The sequence below is a fragment of the Ochotona curzoniae genome, unplaced genomic scaffold (genome assembly GCF_017591425.1).
Source record: "Ochotona curzoniae isolate NIBS_2020 unplaced genomic scaffold, NIBS_Ocur_1.0 contig_342, whole genome shotgun sequence".
Classification (NCBI taxonomy): Eukaryota; Metazoa; Chordata; class Mammalia; order Lagomorpha; family Ochotonidae; genus Ochotona; species Ochotona curzoniae.
The window spans coordinates 22,939-38,272 of NW_024465857.1; the positions used below are offsets into that span (position 1 = coordinate 22,939).

General features: G+C 39.5%; 1 long non-coding RNA gene across 1 annotated transcript; it reads left to right on the forward strand.

Annotated features, from left to right (window-relative positions):
• LOC121156380 lies at positions 1-1,914 on the forward strand. Its single transcript, XR_005883857.1, has 3 exons — positions 1-27; positions 1,226-1,286; positions 1,863-1,914. It is a non-coding gene; the product is annotated as an uncharacterized LOC121156380 (long non-coding RNA).
• Positions 1,915-15,334: the final 13,420 nt, after the last annotated feature.

Sequence of the window (15,334 nt, forward strand, 5' to 3'; positions counted from 1 at the left end):
ATCTACAAGAGGAGTTGACTTATATTGGTATTAATGCTTTTTCTTTTGTGTCCTGGAGAATAGCCAGAAAAATATTTAAGCAGCCAAATATAAGGAGCATATTTTGCTACTTTTAAATTCCAAGTTCTTGTTATGAAATTCCATACAAAACCTTAAAAGGAAAAACAATACCCTTATGCATGTGATTTTTAATCTCATGTTTGAATATGGACCAGTCTTACCTATTACATCAAGGAATTTATGAATAGACACTTATTTCAAGGTTTTTACTCTTTAGTTCCAATGGAGAATAATGTGTAGGACATGAGGGATTCAGCAATTACATTATAAAGGAATGTATGAGCCATAATTAGTATTATTTGTATAGGTTTATAAGAGAGTAAGTTTAGTTTTTACCTTGGAGCTTTCCTTACTTGGCCAAAGGGGATACTGGAAAGCCTAAAGACAAAGGGTAAGATTCAGCTGTATTTGCATACTTGGAGTACTTCATTATATGTCAGGAAGAGTAAGGTTGGGTTGGGTCTTATTTTAATGAAGGAAGTAGCTGATTTGTCTTCTTTTTGATTTATTCACTTGAAAGACAGAACAAAGATAGAACCTGGAGGTAGGGGTAGAGGAATACACACACAAGCACACAGAATGGGAGAGAATGACCCTTCCATTTGCTGATGAACTCTCCAAATGGTCACAACACCCAAGGCTAGGTCAGTCTGAAACCAGGAGCCAAAAGCTTCCTTTGGAACTCCCCCGTTGATACAAGGGCATGAGCAGATAGCCAGCATCCTTTACTTTTTCAAGCACATTATCGCAGTGCTGGATTGTATGTGTAGTAGTAGCTAGGATTATCAGGTATCCATATAGTTATCAGGTGATGTAGGTTGCCCTCTGTGCCACAGCATCAGTCCCATAAGATATATAATTTTGTGAGGAAAATAATTCATTTCCTATAGCCATTTAAACATTATGAATATCTGGATGAATCTTCCATCATGCACTTACAATATTGTATGAAACATTGTTTTAGGAAAGTTTAATGAGTAGAATTTACATTAGATAAAGAAAAAATGAGAATTCTATTTGATATTTCTCAGCATGTGCAGTTTTTGTTATTTGTTCCAGGAAATAGATTGTTCTTGATGTTGTAATGTATATTTTTAAAGTAGAGTATATTATTTTATTACGGTGATTACATATGAATAATTGAGAATTTATATCTTCTAAACAGTAAAAAAGCCAAAGATACTGAAGAAAGAGTGAAAAGAACCACTGTTTATTACCAAGGAAGGGTAAGTGTGTGTGTGTGTGTGTGTTTATTCATTGTGTGAGTGTTGTGCATGTTTAGGTGTGTATGTATATATTTATTGGAGCCTGTGTCTTTATGTAGAATGGAAAGGGAAAAGTGATTCCTTTACTAGTTTTATATCTTTCTTGATGTGTTACATGTGGTATTCATTCATTTCCATGTTTTTGGTGCTTCAAAGAATGTGTAATAAAAAAAATCTCATGTCACCATGTCTCCTGTCTTTGGCAAAAGGAATTACATTGCAGAAATAAAAATAGATTCTAACTCACCAGTTGGGTCTCGTATTCAGCCAGGCTAGTTATCTGTTAATTGACAGTTCCTTTTGTGGCTGATTACTGACAAGGGAGCATAAACCAAAAGCGTATGAATTACAAATTTTAGCTGCTTTTAGTGTACTTACACACAATTGATGATGTGTCCATGAAATTTTGCATAAAGTTGTGTTTACTGACACAAAATGTGTGTGGAATATTTCTTAGCTTGTGAGTTACTTCCTATGTTAAAGACAAGATGTTCTTTTAGTTTAAGAAAACTAATTTTCAAGCATTCTGTTTTTCAGGTTATTCATTATAAGAAAAAAGCCCACAATAATTGGGTAAGTTTCAAATTGCCTTAAAGATTTTTCTATTTCTTAAAATAAATTTTGCTTTCCCTTCAGGAAGATAATGCTGGGGATTTAAATTTATGAAAAAGATAGTATATAAAAACCAATAGTGGTATTACATTCTATTTGCAGAAATAATACATTATCAAATGGTGGTTGTTCCCACAGTCTTCTTTCAGCACTTTTCTTCCTCAAAAGTAGCCTAGAAGAGGGTGAGAGGGTTAGAGGAACTTGGTGCATATGCTCATGTTTATGTATTTACATTTTGGGACATTGGATTGCCCCTTGTTATCTAGAGGAGCCAGAAAGGTCTCTGGACCATTTTACTCAATTGTCAAACAAATTGGATTGGAAAAAGAGCTAGCTAAAGCCCTTTCTAGTTCTAAAATTGAGGGTTCTATTAAGTGATTCTCAGTGTTGGTACAAGTTAAGGAAAGGGTCATCCGGGGAACTAGTTGTCTGTGCCTGCAGAGGAACTGCATGATGAGGAAGTGAAGTGGCTGTAAGTTTGAGCAGTTAGAAGGAAGAGCAGAGATGGAGCTGTTGACAGTAGCTGTCCACTGGGAGTGCCTGTCACAGGGAGGTGGAGACAGCATTCAGGGATGTTTGTCAAGTGCTTGACACTGATAAGCATGAAGTTAACTGGTGTTACCATTGCTATTATAGTGAAGACTTGTAGATGTTAGGCCAGTCTGAGAGGAGCATAGAATGAGAGAGTGGTATATTGAATGTCAGGTCCCTCCCCTTTCTGACATTCTGTTTGTTTTGGTTTCAAGAGTTCAAGTGAAGATTCATTAGTGAATTAGCTAGGATCATTATCGATTCAGTTTTCTTCACCATTTCTCACCACTTTCTAAATACTTATACATGTTAATTTTTAAAGATGAAGAAGCGCTTTTTTTTAATTCTTGTTATTCTAGGCAGAGCACTTGAAACTAATTTGCAAATATAGGTATGAAATCCATTTAATAACTGCGATTGGATTTTATAATTGCAGATTTTATAGATGAGAAAACAACCCAAAGACACATAATCATTTAGATTCTTGTCTTTTACAGTTTCTATTAGTTTGTATTTAATATTTGTTTAGTACGTGTGACTTTGTATTAAAACATATAAAAAGTATGTTCCCTAATTGTGGCCTAGAAAAGCAGTGGAGGTTTTCCCAGTGCCTTGGGACTCTGCATCCACATAGAGGACTGTGAGGAAGCTGCTAACTGCTAGCTTTAGATCAGCTCAGCTCTGGTCACTGTACCTCTTAGGAAGCAAAACCATGGATAGAAGATCTTTTGTTCTCTGTTCATTTCTCTCTGTCAATCTGCCTTTCCTAGAACATTCAATAAAACTTTGAAAGTATGTACACATTTGATGAAGCTTGCTTTGTTTCCATTTTTTTACCTGTATGATTTCAACTGTTACTTTCTTCATTGACCACTTCTTTGTTCCATCCTTTTGGATTAACTTTATTTCCTTTAAACTTGCATAGTCTCTTTCATGTTCTGTGGTGAATACACTGTTCTTTACTCAGGTCATTTCAAATATATTATTCACATACACAAAGTAAAGAAATGTCATATATTTCACATGTATGATTTTAAAAATATGCTTTCTACATTATTTTTGTCCCCTCTCTCCTTCCTAATGTGTTATTTTTGTTTTAGTTTTTAAAACTACATACTTTCCGTTTCCTTTACAATCATACGCTTTACCTTTCCTTTGTTAATTGAATAATTCAACCTATAATAATTAGAAAATTAATGTTATTCAGGAGAATTGACCACAGCCATAAATGACAGTGAAATAACAAAATATTTAATAAATTTGTTGCATTATGCATATTTTTATGCAAAATTAGGGAAAAAATAGATGTCTTTTGGTGACTGACATAACAAGTAAGCGTAATGGACAGAAGAAGATGGCCGACGTAGGAGGAAGGCTGTGAGGGAGCGTCCAGTGAGAGAAGGATAGAAAGCTACAGAAGCAGCAAAGAGGAACAGCAGGGAACCGCAGGGAGAGGTCCGTGAAGTTCCCTGGGACAGTGTGGAGCCAAAAAGATCCACACAACTCGGAAGAACGAGAACGGAGCAAAGGCAGAGAAACCGACATCCCACTCCAGACCTGCTGAGTCACTTTTGAAAACGGCCTGACGGGAGACGCGGCCAGCTCGGAGGCGGGGAGATCAGGGGGATCGTCGCCGGCGGGAGGCCTTCGGCAGCGGTGGAGGCAGACTGCAGCGGCCGGACGTTTGGTGAGCTGGGGGTTGACGTGGCAGCCTCCGCATTTCTCGCCCCCTGCTGAGGTTCCAGCCTCTGAGAACGCGGAGCAGGCGGCCGAAACTGTTGGGTCTGTGTGGAACTACGCACAGTGGTGTTGGTGGCTGAGGGGGCCCCGGGGGCCAGTGCGTCTCGGTGCGCAGAGGCAGCTGGCGAGGGTCTGGAGTCCCCCACATCCTGCCTGGTGAGTGCGCGAAACCACCAGGAGGACTCTAAACGCCGCAGCTGCAGTAGCAGCACCTCCGCAGCGCAGGTGTCAGGTGTCAGGAGAGCTCTGAGATTTGGGAAGTGTAGCGCTGTGTGTCCCTGACACGCAGGTACCACTCCCATAGAGTGAACTGCTCACTTCTCGCCTCCCACCCTGCAGTTCTGAGTGTGGTGGCCTCTCCTATTTCCTGGGATCCAAGCCTCTATGCCTCACCCTGGTTAATGATTCTCCATCTCCTTAATGTATCCCTTAATCCATTCCTCAATCTTGTTTCCCCACTACATACTTTTGAATGTATCATTGGAACAGAGTGCAAAAGCATATTGTAAGTTATTGAATTTAATCCTGGTCTTATGCAATCTCAAGGAGGAAATGGTGCTTTTTGTTGTTTTAAAAAGGTGATCCTGACTATGTGTGTTCTTTCAGTGTGATTTCACACACACAATAAATATTGGATTGTTGTGAATTGACACTAATACTAATGTGTCATTCTTGCCCATAAATTGTTTCCTAATGGGATTCAGTGGATGTTGCTGATAGTGATCCTTTAGTGTGCAAATACAATCAATAGGTAAAATGCTAATTTTAAATTCTTGGAAACATATAGTACATTTTAGCTTCATTGATTTTCTGTTTGCTGGCTAGCTATTTCTCATTACCAATGTGGTGCTTTAGTAACACATTTCCAAATTTAATATTGGAGAAAGTGAAATGGAAGAACGTAATAGTCAGGTGTGCTGCTTTAAATATTTGCAGTAAGAAACAATCATGCATTGATCATATCATCAGGGTTTCTTTTGCATTGGTACTTTGGTAGGCCCTTTCAAAACCAAGGAGAGCGTACCCAGGCCTCATCTCTAGAGGGCAGGTGTCAAAGGATTAGTGATTGTCTGCACCTTATGCAGTCTTTGAAAACATTCTCCTCTCCCATATCCATGGTCATTATGGTTTCATGTACTTCCAAATGTGGTGGCTTTATTTCCCTTAATGCTTGCACAACACCTGATATAGTGAAATGCTTCCTGAGTGGCATTTAATATAGTATGTGGAACATAAAACATTTGCTGAGCCCCTGAGTTCCATGGTTAATTCACTAAAAGTCATAAAGGCCCAGAGTCATCTGTTTGGGATTTCAAATATTACGTCAATCAGGATGGATAGTGTAGTATCAAAGAACCACTATCCGTGAGCCTTGCAACTGGATCAAATCACCTTCACATATTGCATACTGTTGTTTGGGTCAGACAGTATATGTGATGGTGGTCCCAAACATTTGTATTACCTGGTGACGTGATTAGTATACTAGTTTAAGTATATTTTCAGAATTTGTCCTTGTTTTTCAGTGACACAAGGCTTGACTTCGTTTCCCTGTTTCACTTACATTTTTATTCAACAGGAATTTTAGAATCCTCTGTATTCCTGTTCAGTCCTTAAGATGAGGCTTTAAGATGTTTTCTGGTACAGTCTAAGGGCTCCATAAGTACTTATCACTGCAGGTAGTACGCACACAAATAGAAATAGGCAGCACTGATTATACTACTAACAAAATTTACTTTGTGTGTAATATAATTTGTTTTCTTTCTGATTTGACCTGGAAGCATCGTCAAGATTTTAAAAACTGATTTCAAAATTATTCATTTACTTATTTGAAAATCAGCATTAGAGAGAGATAGGGAGAGAGAGAGACCTTGCGTCTGCTGGTTGATTCTTCAAATAGCTAAAACAGCCAGGGCTGATGAACTACATGTGGGATTCCCACATCATTAACCTCCACTCCAAAATGACTGGAACACAATTTATCGTCTCTGACTCCAGTGTAATAAATATAATGCTGCTTTATATAGGAGTCTGGATAAATATTATATGTAAGTGTAATTTCACTTTTTTACCTTTTAAATCTTATTCCTGTGCCAAATTCATACACAAAACTCTGGAGACTTTTGTAATAGCAAGATTATGTTAAGAGGTGTTGCTTTGAAATTGGAGTTTGTAATGATAATTCTATATCACAAATGCTTCCATATTCATTTTCATGTTGTGTTTGCAGTGATAATTATGGATATTTTTATGGAAGGCTCCAATTTTGGTGCAGTTAAAAACATTAGAGTCTTTGTGACATGCCTTGAATATATTATAAATTTTAACTTTTGCTTTAAGGTACCTGATGGTTGAAGAATACAGCCAGATAGATCAAAAGACTAATGTGTCTCTTCTGGATGAAGATCGTAACTATAGAAGAAAAGAAATCTTGATCTATAGGTATTCAATGCCTTTTCTCTTGTGGCTGTAACATGTCTAAAACTCATTTTTAAAGAAATGCCTAAATGATAGCAGTATTAACATTAGTGAAAGAAGGGCCCAGCAGTGTGGCCTAGCGGCTAAAGTCCTCATCTTAAACTCGCCGGGATCCCATTTGGGTGCCGGTTCTAGTCCCGGGAGCTCCACTATCCATCCAGCTCCCTGCTTGTGGCCTGGGAAAGTAGTCAAGGACGGCCTAAAGCTTTGGGACCCTGCACCCGCGTGGAAGACCCGGAAGAAGTTCCTGGATCCTGGCTTCAGATCAGCATAGCATCGGCCGTTGCGCTCACTTGGGGAGTGAATCATTAGACAGAGGGTCTTCCTCTCTGTCTCTTCTCCTCTCTGTATATCTGACTTTCCAATAAATAAATAAATCTTAAAAAACAACATTAGTGAAAGAAAAAAAAATCAGATCTCTCATTTAGTTCTTACAGTGTGCTTTTATGTATTCAATTTTATTAGGAAATCCTCTTGGTATTTTAATTAAGATTTTAAAATAGTATATTCCTGTAATTATGTATTAATAGTAGAATAATACTTTTTCTTCATAGAAATACAGTTGAAGATCTTGAACAAGAATTGGATAGAACCATTCGTAATTCTCAAAGATTGGTATGTATGTGTGTGTGTGCGTTCATTCATATGGTTTTTTATATCAGTGTGTTTATATGGATTGAAAAAGAAATGGAATACATTGACTAGTTGTATGCCTTTCTTTTCTGTTTAGAGATGTTTTCACATTTCCAGGGATTCAAATAATGTGAGATAAAAAAATGTTAGAGTTATATCTCCTTGGAAAATGAAACACATTGTACTCAACAAAAGAAAGATTTTAAAACATCAGTGGGGTCTCATAATAAAGCAGGGTAGTTGTCTGTGGAAAAGACATCTGTTATTGTGGACAATTATTCCAAGAGAACATAAAGTAGACGTTTACCATTTAAAATCATTAATTACCTTCACATGTAAAGCACGATAGATAATATAGCCATCGAGTTTTACATTAGAGGTGTTCATAACTTCAGAGTTCCTTGAAGTATTTTTTTATTTATCAGTATTTCCAATGTTTATGATAAATCTTCTTATATTATAAAAAACATTTAATTTTTTTTTTTTTTTGGTTTTTAGATACTTTCTTATGAGAAAGAAGCACATATCAATTGGGTAAGTTTCAGAATGCCATAAATATTTTGTCTGTGTTTAATTTAATTTTGCTTTTCTGCCAAGAACCTGGGCATGGAAATTGGTGAAAAAAGAGCTATGTTTTAAAAAAAAAAGGTAGTAAAATTATGTTGCTCTGATAAATAATACATTGTTGCATTATGGTTATTCATTCAGTCTATTTTCAGCACAATGCTACTCCAGAAAGAACTTGTATTCTCCTAGCGGGTTAGAGGAACTTGCTTACATATGCTCATGTTTATGCATTTACATTTTGGGACATTGGATTGCCCCTTGTTATCTAGAAGGGCCAGAAAGGTCTCTGGACCATTTTACTCATTTGTCAAACAAATCAGATTAGAAAAAGAGCTAGCTCAAGTCCATTCTGGTTCTAAAATTGAAGGTCCTATTAAGTGATTCTCAGTGTTGGTACAAATTAAGGAAAGGGTCATCTGGGGAACTAGTTGTCTGTGCTGCAGAGGAACTGCATGATGAGGAAGTGAAGTGGCTGTAAGTTTGAGCAGTTAGAAGGAAGAGCAGAGATGGAGCTGTTGACAGTAGCTGTCCACTGGGAGTGCCTGTCACAGGGAGGTGGAGGCATCATGCCCTGTAGTTAAATATGTTGCATCTGAAATCAGCCTGTCTTGGTTGTATGCTCTCTTTATGACAATTCCCTGTTTTTCCTACCTATAAAGTAGAGATACTAATAGTACTCATTTCTTGGTTTATTGTGACGATTAAGTAATATATGGATGTTTGTCAAGTGCTCGGCATGATTAGGCATACGTAGAGTCTGGTGTTACCATTGTTGTTACTGTGAAGATTTGTAGATGTTAGGCATCTCTGAGTGGAGCATAGCATGAGAGTGGTATCTATTTGTTTACGTTGTCCTGACCCAGTTACACTGGTTGTTAGATTTTGGAGATAAAGCAGAAGTCTTGAGCTCATTTGTTAATGTCCTCACATAAATAACTATTATAATAACCAATGTTCAGATGATGTAGAAAGGTGCCATAAAATCATCCTCAATATCACTTTCATTGGATAGACTTTTTTAGCACTCTTAGACACATATACACACATATACCAACACATGTGCATACACACATATATACATGCACACACACTTTTTGAAAACTTTGTAATGTTTATATACTGAATTGACAGGTGGAGGGAGGGAGAGAGACAATTAACCTTCCATCAGATGGTACCCTTTCTTAAGGATTTATTTATTTTTATGTATTGGATGAGCTCATCTTAGGCAGTTGTGGACAGTTGGGGACTGAATGAGTGGGCAGAAGCGCTGTGATCATTTTAAAATATTTTCATTCAGTATGATACTGGCATTGGGTTTTTCATAAATTGCTTTGATTATGTTGTGGATTTTCCCATCTATGCCTACTTTGGCTAGAGTTTTTAGCATGAAGAGGTGTTGGATTTTGTCGAAAGCTTTTTCTGCATCTATTGAAACTATTATGTGGTTCTTGTTTTGCAGTTTTTGGATATGGTTTATAACATTTATGGATTTCCGAATATTGAACCATCCCTGCATTCCAGGGATGAATCCTACTTGATCCGGATGAATGATCTGTCTGATGATTTTTTGAATTCTATTGGCTAGGATTTTGTTGAGAATTTTAGCATCAATGTTCATCAGAGAAATAGGTCTGTAGTTTTCCTTCTCTGATGGTTCTCTGTCCGGTTTTGGGATTAAGGTGATGTTAGCTTCATAGAATGAGTTTGGGAGGGTTGCTTCCTCCTCTATTGTTTTGAAGAGCTTGTAGAGGATTGGGGTTAGTTCTGTTCGGAATGTTTTGTAGAATTCTGTAGTGAAGCCGTCTGGGCCTGGGCTTTTTTTCGTTGGGAGATCTTTGATGACTGTTTCAATCTCTACCTCGGTTATGGGTTTATTTAATTCTGCAGTTGCCTCCGGACTGAGTTTTGGTAAGTGGTGGGAGTCCAAGAACTTTTCTATTTCTTGGTGGTCCTCAAATTTGTGGGAGTACAGTTCTTTGTAGTAATTTCTAATTATTTTCTTAATGATTGCAGTGTCTGTTGTTATGTTGCCTTTTTCATCTTTAATGCTATTGATTCTCACTTTCTCTTTTTTTTTTTTTTGGTGAATCGGGCCAGTGGAGTGTCTATTTTGTTTATTTTCTCAAAAAACCAACTTTTTGATTTGTTGATTTTATGTATAGTTTTTTTGATTTCTATTTGGTTTATCTCCTCCCTTGTTTTGATGATTTCTTGTTTCCTATTGTGCGTGGGACTCTTCTGCTGCTGTTTTTCCAGATCCTGGAGGTGTGAGGTTAGTTCCTGTATTTGGCGTCTTTCTTGGGCCTTGACATGTGCTCCGATTGCGATGAATCTACCTCGTAGCACTGCTTTGGCGGTGTCCCACAAGTTTTGGAATGTTGTATCAGAGTTTTCATTGGTTTCCATAAATTTTTTGATCTCATCTTTAATTTCTTCTCTGACCCATTGTTCTGAATGGAGAAAAGCTAGAACCCTTCCCACTGCGATCTGGAACAAGACAAGGGTGCCCGCTATCACCACTGCTATTCAACATAGTCCTAGAATTACTTGCAGAGGCCATAAGACAAGAAAAAGAAATCAAAGGCATACGTATAGGAAACGAAGAAGTCAAGCTTTCACTATATGCAGATGACATAATCCTATACATAGAAAAACCAGGAGACTCAATACAGAAACTGCTAGAACTTATACGAGAGTTTGGCAGAGTGGCGGGGTACAAAATTAACGAACGAAAATCAACAGCCATAGTGTACGCAAATAACACCAAGATGGAAGAAGATCTAACCAACAGGATACCATTCAAAATAGCAGAGAGAAGTATGAAGTATTTGGGAATAAATCTAACCAAAAGCGTAGGAGACCTATTCGAAGAAAACTACAAACTCTTTAAAAAGGAAATTGAACAAAACCTCAAAAGATGGAATAACATCCCGTGCTCCTGGATAGGCAAAATCAATATCATTAAAATGTCTATACTACCACAAGCAATATACATTTTCAATGCAATTCCAATCAAATTGCCCAAAACATTCTTCACGGAACTGGATACAATGATTCAAAAGTTCATCTGGAAACACAAAAAACCACGAATAGCTAGAACCATCCTGAAAAATAAGAAGTTAGCAGGGGGAATCACAATCCCGGACCTCTGGACATACTATAGAGCAGTGGTTATCAAAACAGCCTGGTACTGGCACAAAGACAGAAAGGAAGATCAATGGAATAGAATAGAAGTACCAAAAGGGAACCCACACAAATACAGCCAATTAATCTTTGACAAAAAGACCAATGACAACTCAAGCAAGTGGGAAGGCCTCTTTAGTAAATGTTGTTGGGACAACTGGCTGATGGCCTGTAGAAACAAAAAGATAGACCCACATCTATCACCATACACCAAGATCCAATCTACATGGATAAAAGACCTAAACCTACATCCAGAAACCTTCAAACTCTTGCAGGAAAATGTAGGAAATACCCTGCAAGACCTAGGAGTAGGTTCCGACTTTCTAAGAAGGACACCAAAAGCAATAGCAGTTGAGAACAGAATAAACAAATGGGACCTCATCAAACTAAGAAGCTTCTGTACAGCAAGGGAAACAATCAACAAAGTAAAAAAGCAACCCACAGAGTGGGAGAAGATCTTTGCACACGATATAGGTGATAGGGGGCTAATTTCCAGGATATACAAAGAACTTCAAAACAACCAAAAAACCAAAACAAACAAGCCACTCAAGAAATGGGCACGGGAAATGGGCAAACATTTCACAAAGGAACAAGTCCAAATGGCAAACAAACATATGAAAAAATGTTCCAGCTCCCTAGCAATAAGGGAAATCCAAATTAAAACATCGATGAGGTACCACCTAACACCAGCAAGATTGGCCCACATAAACAAGAACACCAACGACGCTTGCTGGCGAGGATGTGGGGAAAAGGGAACCCTACTCCACTGCTGGTGGAGCTGCAAATTGGTACAGCCTTTATGGAAATCAGTCTGGAGAACACTCAAACAACTCAAAATCTGCATACCATATGACCCAGCAATAGCACTCCTAGGAATATATCCAAAACACCTGTTTTACGACAAACCAACATGCATCCCTATGTTCATTGCAGCAGAATCAGTAATTGCAAAAACATGGAAGCAACCGAAATGCCCATCAGCAGAAGATTGGATAAGAAAGCTTTGGTTCATCTACTCCATGGAATACTACTCAGCTATTAAAAAAAACAAAATGCAGTTCTTTGTGGCTAAATGGGCACAACTGGAAACTATAATGCTAAGGGAAATGAGCGAATCCCAAAAGATTAGATACCACATGTTTGCCTTGATTTAACCTGTAATTTTTTGTTTGGTTGTTTGTTATTTTTTGAACCTGTCATTGATACTGTCTCAACCCAGATGTTTCGAAGAAGGGAACTTGCATTATTTTTAACATATTGTTTACCCAATACTATGTTAATTAATTCCATAATGTTGTATATTGATACTGAAGTTTTGTTGGGGCTTTTAACTGTCCAGACCTTTACTCTGTCAGCCCTATCTTCAGACTAGAGAAGGTCTCCCCAAGAGGCCACTGAACTTATCTGGACAATAAGATGCTGGACTTTATGCTAGATATGTGTTTGCAAGGAACGAATCTCAACTGAACTTGAACTGTGGTTTTGCATCAAGGTGGAGGAATCCACCATGGGGGGAGGGGTATGGGAAGGGTGGGGGGAATCCCCAGTGCCTATAAAACTGTATCACATAATACAATGTTAACAACAATAAAAAAAAAAAAGAATATCATTCTGGTCAATTAAAAGCCGCAACACAACATCAACAACAATTTACAACATTATGGAATTAATTGTCATGGTATTGAGTAACCAATATATATTTTTTTAAATGCAAGTTCTTAACCACATTCTGTGACTATTTCATTGACATTTCAATTATAGTTGATACACAAAACCGGCCGCTACATACCTTAAAATTGCTATAGGGTACTATTCAGCTGTCTCGTGTCTGTTTTCATTTTAGTATTTTGCAGTTTAGAGTGTTGAAGCATAATTTTGCTGAACTTGGCACTTTTTAGCATAGTCAAAACTGGCTTATAACTCTAGCAAGGTATTTGTCAACAGTCGAGACAGAGAACAGCTTTAGGAGGGGTGTGCAGAGAAATGTTCAATACCCTAGTGAGGAGTAACTAATCTTTGTGTCCTACCTAGTAAGGTATATGTGGATCCATGTTGACCATTTCCTGCCTGTTTCTAAAAAATGCTTATCCTGTGTTACATTTCCATGAGAAATATGTGAGTGTGTTAGTGGTTCTGCGTCTTCCAGACTGGCTGTGGTCAACCTTTGAAGTATCAGCCACTCTGAAGTGATGTAATTGTATCCGTTTGTACTGAAACTAGGGTTATTTCCACTGGGTGTGTTCTTTGGTGGATAACTATTTCATCATTATATCTTCTTATTCAGTTTTGAGAATTCTTATTCTGAATGCAATTTCTTTATCACAGGGATAAGATTTAAAAATATTTTATTGCATCCTGTGATTTGTGTTTTCTAATAATTGTGCTTCTTTTTCTAGATGTCAAGTTTTAATGTTGTTTATATAGTTGACAAGAATGCAGGCCCATGAGGACCACCAAACAGGGTGGGGAGGGTCGAGGCTTGGGAGAAGGTGGTGGAACAAATGCCTTCCAAAGTTGGGTCAGAAAGCCTATGATTTTCTCTGTGCCCAGAGTTTTGAGTCCAGCTGGAAAGTCCCCCAAGAAAACTCATCTGAAATGATTCAGACCTAACTCTTACATGTGCCAGCCAGTACAGAGTTTGGTTCAGTCCATGACCCGTGTCAGCCGGTAAACACTGGTTATTGTAGTTGCCCAGTTCCTTTTGTCCCCAGCCCCATGTCCCGTGCAAACCAGTGGTGTGGCCCAGTCCAGCCCACTGTGCCATTGACCTGGTCCTTGTATCCTCCACTGGGAATTGCAGCCTAGTTGGGTCAATCCCCATCAGGCCTGTCCCTATTCCTGCTTTCTGTGCATATTAGTCTATGCAACAGAGTAGTCTAGTCTGTGCCACATCCCAACAGGGTGCTTGTATGTATCTGTGGATGCTGCAGCCAGCTCAGCCCACCCCACCCACAAACCAGTTTACAGGTTTGCTGATGGCTGCTCATGCTCTGTCCATGTCCAGCCCTGGCTCCCATGCATACCAGTGAGAACTGAAGCCCAACAGAGGAGTGCCCACAATTTCCTGACCAGGCCCAGTCCTCATCCTGGATCTTGCACTTTCCAGGGAGTTTTGTGGTCCAGTCTGACAGGACTTGCAACCTGTCCTACAGGACCTGTAACCTGTCCTCCTGGCACTTGATAGTGGATGCTACGACAAAGCTTACATGGTCGGCATTTATCATAACCCTTGCATGAGCCAGCAGATGCAGTGGCCTGGCCTAGCCCAGCTTTCTCCATTATCCAGCTCACATGAAGCCTGGCGATTGTTGTAGCCCTGTCCAGCCCAGACCACCTCTAGACCTAGCTCTCATGCTCAGCAGTGGGAGCAATGACCCATCAGGGGAGTATCTGCAGCCCCTCCTGGTTCACTTCCGGCCTAGGGTCTTACATGTGCCAATGTGTGCTGCAGCCCAATCTGCCATAGCCCGCCTCACCTTGGAATTCATCAGTGTCAATAACCAGAGCTGTGTCCTGGCTCTACCCCCAATCCCAGCTCATGCTGAGGAGTGTTACAATGTAGCTAGGCCCAGCAAGTCCTAGTCCCTGCCCTAATGTGAACTGCTGTTGTGGCTCAACCTGGTTGTCCCACACCTCATCCTGACTCTTGCACCTGCCAGGGGATGTTGCAGACTAGCTCAGCCCTGTATGCCTCAGACCGGACCCACATGTATACTGACAGGTATTGTAGCCCAGCCTGTCCTGGACTGCCCCTAGCTTTGGCTCTTGCACTCACCAGCTGGGACTGTGTCTTCACAGTGTAGTTCCCCAAACCCCTCTATCAAACCAGCTTCCAGTTGCTGATCTTGTGCACACTGTTGTGTGATTGGCTCAACCTAATTTGGGCCACGTTCATTCACTGGCAGGTATTGTGGCCTTGTCAAACCAGCCACAACTTGTTCTGGCTCTCACTGGTGGGTGCTTAAGCCCGAACCCTCCCTGGCTCACTCCCAGATCTAGCACTCCTGTGGATCAGTGGGGGCTGTGGTGTAGCTTGGCCCACCTCATCTTGCAAGCACCAGTGGGTGCCGGAGCCCAACCCAGCCTGGAACACCCAGAGTCAGTCCACACACTTGCCAAAGGATGTTGTAAGCATGTTCAATCTGGTCTATTCCCATTGCTGGCTCTTGAGCTCATCAGTGGGAACTGCAGCCCAGTAGTGGAATCCCCTTAGCTTCCCAACCTGATCTGCTCTCAGCCTGGCATGATCCTGGTGGTGATTGCTCTGT